We start from the raw sequence: 9,127 nt of genomic DNA, 5'->3' as shown, positions 1-9,127 counted from the left end.
CCCCTCCCCCCAAGTTGTGAATACTGCCTCGACAGCATACCCAACTCACCTGGGGTTTAGAAGATCGATGTGGGACTCAAACCAGTACACGTTCCAACTTTAAAATATCAGCATATCATGGGTACTATTTCTAAGGTAAAAGATGAATTCTAAGTAAGGTTTTCTAACTACATAAACCTTGCAAAAGATTTTGTAATTTTTTTTGTGATCCATTTTCTGAGTGTGCACAAAGTTTCGGAAGAGCTTTAGATAGAAATAATCGAGCCGCAGTGTGCTTCTGTTTTGAAGGATAAGCTTTCTGTTGCTGATACTGGAACATTTTATCAGTATGTTGGACCAAATTATCCCAGGCTGATGTATTTTGCTTCAAAAATTCCATCTATGTCTGGGTCAACATATATCTGTGAACAACTTCGTCTTCAGCTTACTGTCACACATCTGAGCACACTACTCAAAGTTACCACAGCTCAGTCACTTGCTCCTGGCTTTGATACACTGGTTAAAACTAAGAAGTGACAGGTATCAAGAAGCAGCAGTAGCAGTAAATAAGATAGGCACTGTAACTATACCAATGTAATTCTTAATCATGAACATATTCTTTTAATTGTAAGTATTAGTCGTAGAAGTAAATTTATAGCTGCTATAATAGTTATGCATATTTAGACCATTTATGTTATTTACAACCTGCTTGAAATATATTTATACCAGCTCTGGCTCATCCTTGAAATGTGTTTGTTAACCTCCTGGCCTAGACTCTTGCTTTTTGTCTTGCTTTCAACTACGCCACAGAATTGAGTAGCCACTGCCCTATACTTACATTTTTGTCTCCCGTCTGAATCCCAGCTACGCCACAGAATTGAGTAGCCACTGCCCTATACTTACATTTTTGTCTCCCGTCTGAATCCCAGCTACTAACGGGGGGATTTGATTTTAATGGGCATCAACAGTATGAGAACAGACTGTCCTGAGAGAAAGACGAATACCATGCCCATTGAGGCAGCGAGCACGGAAAAACCGAAATGTTCCGCTTCACGATCCTACCGTCGCTCATTTGCTGTTGCTGCCGCTGACGCAATATGAGGCGAACGGTGGGCGGTGCATCCCTAAGGCTCCGGGAGGAAGAAAAATGTCGTGACGTCAGCGGGCTAGAGACGTGCAGCGTGCGTCCTCACGTTCAATTCCTCAGTCCTGGCGTGCTGGGCAGGGGAGGCGAGACTGGATGCCAGAGTAGCCATTAGTTGGGCCGCCTCCGCTGCCAGCCTCGCTTTTGCGAGGGTCGTTGCTGGTGGCTGGATGAGGAGGCGGCGACGACGGCGCAATATAACAAGGTGCGTTTGGGCTGATATGGGAAAGTGGTAAGGGCGATCAAAAAAATTGGGCGGGGGAGGGGCACTCCTCACCCAGCGTAGGACGCTACTTTAGGCGTCTTTGGATGAGTGCATTCCTTGTCCTGCAACCCCTTCCAGCTGTTGCTTTCCGCAGGGTTCATTGGCCGATTGCTTTTATTTCTCATTGTTTTGGAAGCGGATGGGGGGCTCTTCGGGGAGGGTACTGCTTGCTTGCGCGCCCCCCCCCTCCCCCCTTTGCTTGGTGTCCGCCCTCATAGTATCAGGGTTATGATAGGAACTTCCCTGGCTCGGATCCTGGTCCTGGAAGATGAAAAGCTGGAGCAGGCCGGGCTGACATTATCGCAACCGCTCTCCTTCCCCCCCATGCCTGCCTCCGCTGAGTAAGTCCCCGTCGCACGATACTGGCAAATACCACCCGGAGCACCAGTCTTGGCCGTGCCGTCTTGTTGCACTGGGAACTGGTATGGAGCGAGAGAAGAACATGTACAAAGTTTGCCATGCCAATAAAGTTCCCTGGATCTGAAGAAACTGAGGGGAGAAAGATAGAGATGGAGTGAGGGAAGGAAGTAGCTGCGCTGTGAAATGGGAACAGATGGAGGTAGAGAGAGGGACGAACGAGAACATAACTTGAGAAGTTAGAGGAGAACAGGAACATGATTTGAAAAATGAAGGAATGAAGGGAAAGCAGAAGTGGAAAAGTTCAAGAAAAGGAACAAGCTTAAAAGATAAATTTAACATGCTTATATTTCATAAAACCATATGTCCAGTTTGCAGATTACAGTAATAGTCATAATCATAAAACACTTGCAGTCAAAGCTCATTTGACAAAAGGTTGGAAAGCAATGTGTGTTCATTTTACTGAAGATCACCCACTGTGTATTTTTCCTTTGCGGATTAATCCACTCTGGTTTGTGTTTTGCCTGTCAGAGCTGAACTGTGCTAGCCTGTCAAATGTAGATTGCCTTCTTTGTCCGATAATGAGAGAACCTGCATACTGTGAACTGTAATGTGAAATCAGCTGGGCTTCAATGCACCTGGATTAGTCTTTTGTGAAGCAATATTTCCTGTCACTAAAAATAGCTGAAAATAAAGTTTAACAAATAAAAGCAAAATAGATATATGGTGATACTTTTTTATTGGATTAAATATATTTTTTGGCTTCTGGTTTTGTTAACCATTATTTCCATCATTTAAGTGGATTAACAGCAGCCATACCTTTCTCTAAAAATACATGAACGTTGTACTGTGTGTGTGTCTCTCTTTCTCTATATATATCTATAGATATATCTTAAAGTGGTGTCTCATGCGAATTGGCATGCATGTGTGCACCCTGCTAGCTGCAGGAAAGTGTAGACATGCATGTACTAAAGTACATGCATATATTTGCAGATTGGGCTGGGGAGAGGGGTGGGCTGGATTGGGGGGTGGAAGCGAGAGCTGGGATCTGACTGGATTGGTTGGGGAAGAGGGGGAAAGAGTGCTGAGCACCTCAAATCCAGCATTTCTTCTGTTAAATTTTCAGTGGTTATCATCTAATTTAAAATATTGCCATTTGGAAGCCCTGGCTCTATAACTGATTTTTAATATTTTGACTGAACTTTGTGCCTTGAGGTTAAATATGTTGCTGTTGGTTTATACTGCATTTACTTGACCCTTGGACCTCTTCTAACAAACAGATGGTCCTTTTCTATATGTAGCATTGGTGCTGAAAACAGTTTTGCCTAGAAAAATCCTGATAAAGTTCAAGCCTAGTTGTAGCAATAGTTTCTTTTCTTTATTCCATTTTGACTGTTTTGCTTTTGTTTCTAAGTTTAACATGACCTCCTTAGAACAAATAAGACTGGACAGTGTTATGAGTTTTAACTCCTTGTCTCATGGGATGTGATCTCAGTTTGTATTTTCTGTTTGACATCCCAATGCTGTTCCATCTCTATTCCTGTAGAATGCATTGGAATGGGAGTTATAAAATAGGGACTGGACTAATATCTCATGATGACCTGATTGGCAGCTCATTATTTGGGGTGAAAGGGAGGGGAAGGTCCACCAGAGCACTTCTGTGCAACTGCATATTCCAGTATCTAACAAATAAAATTAATTCACATCCTTTGAAGACAGTTACTGGTTGATTTGTGGATTTATACATACAACATAGAATACAGAAGTACCGAGGAATATCATTATTGTTATTTGTTTAGTGCAATTCAGGCACACACAACGCTGTGCAGGTACACATACTGAGCAGTACTTACTTTTTTGGAGCTTACCATCTAATGAAGACAGAACGCACAACAACAACAAAAAATGAAGCTTTGAGTTAAGGCAGCAAGGCCATGACTGAAAGGGTTTAAGACAGGTGGGGTTAAATTGAGGAGGGATACTTTTAATTGAATATTAAGATATGATGTTTGGGATCTGGATATGTTACAAGGAGGTTTCTGGTCTGTAAATAGTTGGAAATAAGCCTCTTCTTAGATGGCATACTGGCCTCTTTTCTGACCAAAACTGAGGAATCCACTCCCCTGTCTAGAGCTCAGACTGAAAAATCTTTTGAATGAGCAAGAGCTGAAGTTCAGTTCTTAAAAGCAGCCTTGAGGTGAATTTTCAGGCTGGAATTGAAACTGGTAAGCAAGCGAACTTGGCGTTTGTGTTCAGGAACAACTGTTCCAGCCATTTAGTACAGCCAGAGGGAATGCATGGAGATGAGATTTGATCATAGTGGTGGGGAAGGGTACGAGTAAGAGCAGTTTACCTAATGAACAAAATATGGAAAGAGGATGTATAGGGAAATAAGAGAGGAAAGGTAATGAGTTGCTATAGACTGAATGCACTTATCGGCGAGTATAAAAAGCTTGAATTTTATATGGAAAGAGATAGGGAGCTAGTGTAGTAACTTGAAAAGGATTACATGATTGTGATGGCATGCTAAATTGTGTTACTGAATTTTGTATAAACTGCAATAGAGAGCGATCATTCAGTGGTAGACCCATGAAGAGCAGGTTACAGTAGTCCAGGTCAGAGTGATGTGAGAGGGGATGAGGGTTCAGAAAGGGGGGGATGGATTTTGGAGGTGTTGTGGAGATGATATGGAGGGTTTCTGCCATGTTTTAGTGATCTTCTTTTTAAGATGTATGGGATTTTCTGTAGATGTATAGTTATGTTTTGTGAAGTGTGTGAACTTTGAAAATATTTTTTTCTTTGGTGTTAATAAATTAGATCAATAACTGCGTTTGTCTGAAGTTTGGGCAATGAATAAAACTATGCATTATGGGGCTGAAAAATGTCAGCCCCTTAATTTTAGCACATTTGAGGGAGGTGTAATTTTCCCGAGAGAGCATCGGGCCGCAGACGGCTGCCAGGTGCTCCTGAAGGAAAATTAAAGGGCCAGGGTGCTGATACAATACCTCCCTCCCCCAGAGGCTCAAAGAAATCACCCTGAGAGTCTTTGGAGATCCTGCCCACCCCTTTGCCACCTTCTGAGGTGGCACTCCCCCCCCCCCCCCCCCCCACCCCCAAATAAAAAGATTTCATCTTTCATGGCAGCTCTTTTTGAAGTGTTTAAAACGAATCATACTATAAATGAACCCCGGAAAAAAACAGTTACGGTAATCTGTTGTAACATGGTCCGTGGTAGGTCTTTGAAAATTGGGATTAATAAGTATCTGAACAAGTGGCAGACTTTTTGCTAGCATTCGATAAGCATAGCAATGTCGTAACGTGCAAGTTAAGCAAAATATTTTATAGAGATTGATATTCACTTTTGGACCATAGGTTATATAAGAGAATTACCCTGGTGAATGATTTGAAATAGTCTGGAGTCTTTGAATTTGCATGAAGCCCATTCCAGGCAAGAGACAAAGATTCATTTCACATGCAAATTAATTTTTCTGATAAGGTAAATACCACTGAATGTTATTTCTTATTTTATTTGTTAAATATGAATATTGGTTTTTTTGCATCTCTTTTCTTACAAACAAGATTGTTTTACTGAGGTGTTTGATGCTGTCCCAGAGTAGATTACTCCAGAGGAGCAGTAAGTAATCAAACAAACAAACAAAAAAGTACGTAGCTAAGAAGGGGTTGGGGAGGAGAGGGAAAGGGTAGGAAGGTTAGGTAGGGGGATAGGGAAGTTCCCTCCCAGTCTGCTCCTTAAGTGGAGCGGACTGGGAGGGATCTGGGGAAGCCCTACTCCCATCGCCATGCGTGGGCTCTTAAAATCCCCCCCCTCCCCCCCAAGCACAGATGTTAGTCCGCCACACATGTGCGTGCGGATATCGTATTTTATAACGTGCGCGTGTTTATGAAATAGCCATGTCCATGTGCATGCGCCGGGAGTCACACGCGGGTCTTAAAATCGACACCTTGTAATTTTGGGCTGATTGGTGAGCTGCACAGGAAGTCTGAACCCAGTTCATGGGTTTGCTGGGAGCAGGAGGAGGCGCTTATCTTAATATCAAGGTAAGCAGAGCCATCCTAACTCGGGTGAGAGTCAGTAAATGGTTAGCTCAGGTGTGATAATTATCCCATGGAGGTCTCCCATGTGTAGGAGTATCATCAGCTCCTAGGTTCTGTGATGTACTCTCTGGATCTAATTCCCTGGAGCCAGGGCACACTTATGGCTTCAGATTTCTTTGTTGTGCTGCTAGCCCCTGCAGTCAAAGCACTGTGGGGTGTATCTCCCTCATCCACTCAGTCAGGGTTATCCTGAGTTGGGTGACAGGTACCACGATTTATCAAAAGGGAAAGGATCTGGATCCTCCCAGATTGATTGTGGGCATTTCATATGTGCACTGGGGTGTGTTCTGTCACACCTTGCATAGCTCAAGAGATCTAATTCAAAGAAAAATAAGAAGCAACGTGATCTATAAACAGACTGGAATCTAAGGCATTCAGGCCGGCCTTGGAGTCTACTGATAGGCTGGAAAGAAAGCAAGCTGTTCTGGTGGGCAGAACAAAACTTACTGCGGCTTTAGCAGCTCATGTTGCAAGGATAGCAGAAGTTTAAATTGACGTCCTCAATAGGAAAAGATTGCTCCCAGAGAGTGTGTGAGCGCAGACTGGAAGCTTTCCCGCAGAGAATAGATTAAGGGTATCCCTCACAATTGAATACAGTGGCAAATCACAAGTTTCCAAGACCGACAGATTCTTCAGCTGCTAGGAAAAAAATGTTCATCTATTTTCTCGCAACCTGGTAAGCCAGGAACTGGCTGTTTTCTTTGGTTTTTTTTATCTTAGCCTATTTCTTAAGGAGTGTGTTAGTCACTGCTGAAGAGTATTTCTCTCTGAACTTTCTGCTGGAGTCTCATTAGACTTGAGGCTTCTTTCAGATCTCTGGCCATTTCAGGCTGACAGGTGGACATCCTGTCCATACTGACCTTCCTGAGTAAGGGTTTTTGACAAGGGCTGAGCCCTTAATTCCCTGGGGGTCCCAGTGGCAGCTGTTTCATGGTACAGACATCCTATTTAGGAAATATGATGATAAGCGTATTTGTTTCTTTCCTTGGGGCTCCGGTGCCTCAGTGGAATCTGGATCTGGTTCTTAGAACTCTTGTCTCCCCCTTTCCAGATGCTTTGTCACATATTCTCAAAGGATATTCCTTAAAGGTGGCATCCCTAATGGCCTATGTCCAGAGTTATGGATCTTAATTGGCAGTGATTCCTTTTAGTCCTACCACAGTTGCTGGTGAAAAATGACCAACAATACCAAGAAGGAATGGTAGTATGTCAGATTGCGTAGTGAAGAAATTGCATACTCTTTTGATTGGTTGTGAAAAGGCCTAAAGAATTTCAAGCACATAATGTCTTATAGTCCAGATTGATGGTCCCCTGACATGGACCGAGTTTCGATTCAACTGCATTAGAAGGGACCTGGAATCTAAACAACAAAGAAAATTGTAATTAACTTATGAAGGACAAAGATACATGGTATCCAAGATATCAGAGATACAGTTGTATTTAAAGTAGTATTCATAAAGCTAGTCTGTATACCTACCAGAGCTTAATGAAAATTTGGAACATGTCAAACAGCATGTTAGAATAAACATTGTCACCTAACTTAATGATGAGTGATCAAAGAAAACATTTGGAAGTCTGGAGAGGAATATGAGAGCGGAGGGGGCGGGTGAAGGAGAAGGGGCAAATTGGTACATGTGGAGGTATTTTCAAATAAGCTAAATAATTGAAAAACTGACCACTCGAAGTTTTGATTTAGCCCACTAGGAGAGACCAAGCTCAAGGTGTGAATCCACCTTTGATCACTCTGGAGCAACAATCATGCAAAATCACTGCCACAAGCTGGTGGGGCACAGAGAGCAATGATACAAAAACAGAGGTCAGAAAAAGTATGTTGTGCCTCATACTAGTGTTTCACCAAGGGGGCAGGTTCACGTTCTAAATGTAGACAGGAACAATGTTCATAAATGCGGGTTCTGATGCTCAGATCTTTTGCCCACAAACAGTGGGCAAGGACAGCATATAATATAAACAACCCCTTCAGTGAAACAATTGGAGGTAAACCAGAGTCTGACAGATTTACTTGAAAAGGGATGAGTAAAGATGGAACGTGTCAAGGAGAAAGTAGGTTTGGCAGTGGCCACAAGGCGCATGACCAAGGTGAAATAGTGGCAGGCGCATGTTATTCTGAAGTGACCAAGATATCACAAAGGTGGTGGCCACTATGGAAGGGATAATGTCGCACCTGTACTGAGAGTTCTGCATTGCTCCCTGTAGCTGGCTTCTTCTGTAGTTCATGGGTCATCTCCTTCCCATAGAACTACTGAGGTCCCTCCTGACCAAGTTAATTAATACACGGTCCGTGTTGGGGGGGGACCATGCAAGTGGACTTGGAATATGTTATCTTGTGATACATCCTTGAGATTTAATAAAAATCTGTTTAAGCTGCTACAAGTTTGGACATTCTCCTAGGACAAGCAGAATGGTAGTCCTCACAAGTGGGTGACATCATCAGATGGAGCCTGACACTGAAAACTGGCACCCTGAGCATGCCCAGCATCCACGCTGGGTCCCTCTTCAGTCTCTTTTTCTGCTGTTATCTCGTGGATGTGGAGCTTGCGCTATTTTTTTCTTGGGAAAACTGCCACGTTTGAGTTTTTCTTGGTCTTTTTCCTGCGCCAGGACCCTCGACCTTGTCCCGGTCTTAGTGGGTGTCACGGTGAGTTTTACATTCTTTGTGGTTGATTTCTGTCCGTGCCATCTCCTGGTGACTGCCGACCATCGACTGCTCGTCTGTTGTTTTTTGACATGGCATCGGGCTTTCGCTGATGCGCCCAATGCCCTCGGATGATATCTATTACAGACCCCTACAAGGTCTGTGTTCCTTGGGAGAATCTCACGATGTTAGGGGGTGCCCCCTCTGAGCCCAGTTGACCCCCAAGGGTCGCTGCGCACACATAGGTAAAAAAGAAGCTGCTCGACCCCAGGAAGTCCTTTGACCTCTGTGTCAGGGTCCTCGATGCCCCTGGGGAAAGAGGGTCTGGTGGCTACTGAGGTCACGCTGTCTTCTACACTGCCGGGTCTCCAGATCGAATTAGGCGCTGAGGACCGGCCTACATCTCGTTCCTTCCTTTCCGGGTCCGGATCATCACAGTATCTCTCGGCGCTAGAGAAAGACCAGGCCGAGCACTGTGGGAAGGCGAGGAAGCACAGTCATCGTTCTCCATCCTCGCATGAGACCAAATTTGGGAAGGCACTGGCATGGGCTGAGATGCCCCTGAAGTGGCCCCAGGCTGAGGAGGCATCGCCTTCCATTGAGGCCTAGGACC

The 9,127-nt window shown here is 44.0% G+C and overlaps 1 protein-coding gene across 1 annotated transcript in view; it reads left to right on the top strand.

Annotated features, from left to right (window-relative positions):
• The first annotated feature begins 1,193 nt into the window (after nt 1-1,193).
• LATS2 (large tumor suppressor kinase 2) overlaps nt 1,194-9,127 on the top strand; it is a 151,191-nt gene continuing 143,257 nt past the window's right edge. Inside the window, exon 1 of the mRNA XM_029602527.1 lies at nt 1,194-1,328. The gene's annotated coding sequence lies outside the window, so the exon portion shown is untranslated. The remainder of the gene's footprint in view (nt 1,329-9,127) is intronic.

This window comes from Rhinatrema bivittatum, chromosome 5, assembly GCF_901001135.1.
Source record: "Rhinatrema bivittatum chromosome 5, aRhiBiv1.1, whole genome shotgun sequence".
NCBI lineage: Eukaryota > Metazoa > Chordata > Amphibia > Gymnophiona > Rhinatrematidae > Rhinatrema > Rhinatrema bivittatum.
This window is presented reverse-complemented; position numbering and strand designations above follow the sequence as displayed.